Here is a 1081-nt window from a genome sequence, read left to right as displayed (position 1 = left end):
CAGTGGTCCAGTGGTAAAGTGTATATAAGTGATGCGTATTCTTGGAGTTGCGAGTTCAAACCCGGATTAAGCTATATATATATATATATATATATATATATATATATATTAATATATATAGATATATATATAATATATATATATATATATATATATATATATATATACAACATGTTTTGTTTTGGTTGTTTGTTTTGTATAAAGCCTCAACACTATATTAAGCGAGTTTGTTTTAAACATGACATACATATTAATTCATTTTACCAGGCCTTATTCCACACAACTCCGTGAATTCCCGTGGAGCCAGCCAGCCAGCCAGCCAGCCAGCCAGCCAGCCAGCCAGCCATTCAAACAAAAACAAACGAAACAAAACAAAACAAAACAAAAAAACATTATTGCCAACAGCATTTGGTGTTCCCAGGCGGTCACCCATCCAAGTACTAACCAAACCCAACGTTGCTTAACTTCGCTGATCGGACGAGAAGCGGTGTTCTCAACGTGGTATGGCCGTTGGCATGAGACTGCCTACACATTGGCTAATAACCAACTCTTTTTAGTCATCACGGCAGGATACGGACCTTCTTGTGGTGTCTTAATGGTAATTGTATCCTAACTATTTTTGTCTCCTTGGCATGGATATTAACATCGTTTATTCAGTCTTGGGTTTATGTTCTTCGCCATTTACAGACATTTTACATTCACCTACTCCTCAGCCTACCCTGCCAATTTCTAATGAATTGTGGATTTTCTTTGTAATACATACATGTGTGTGCTCATCTGCTCTTCAGTTTTTTATGATATTTGTCTCATCTGTCCTGCTTATGATACTTTTACAAAGAACATGAACAAATGCTCTATTTTAGAGAAGATATGGGATCCAGGTTCGGAGCCGTAAAACCAACCGTCGTGATTGGTGGACGAGTTGCCAGGTTGCAGCTTCTGTACCGGCCGGCACATAAATAGGTTCGGCTCAAGCGGCGGCAGCATCATTCCCCGTGACTGTCTGAGCGTCTCTCATCACCTTGGTTATCTCATCATCATCATGGTAGAAGCAAAGCCTACCAAGAGGCTGCGGCTGCTG

At 39.9% G+C, this 1081-nt stretch overlaps 1 non-coding gene across 1 annotated transcript; it reads right to left on the bottom strand.

Moving 5' to 3' along the window:
* Positions 1–396: 396 nt before the first annotated feature.
* LOC138362225 (5S ribosomal RNA) lies at positions 397–515 on the bottom strand. The gene has a single exon (XR_011227505.1). It is a non-coding gene; the product is annotated as a 5S ribosomal RNA (ribosomal RNA).
* Between the last annotated feature and the right edge of the window lie 566 nt (positions 516–1081).

This window comes from Procambarus clarkii, unplaced genomic scaffold (assembly GCF_040958095.1).
Source record: "Procambarus clarkii isolate CNS0578487 unplaced genomic scaffold, FALCON_Pclarkii_2.0 HiC_scaffold_1474, whole genome shotgun sequence".
Lineage (NCBI taxonomy): Eukaryota > Metazoa > Arthropoda > Malacostraca > Decapoda > Cambaridae > Procambarus > Procambarus clarkii.
Note: the sequence above shows the minus strand (reverse complement) of the source record. Positions and strands in the feature narration are given on the sequence as shown.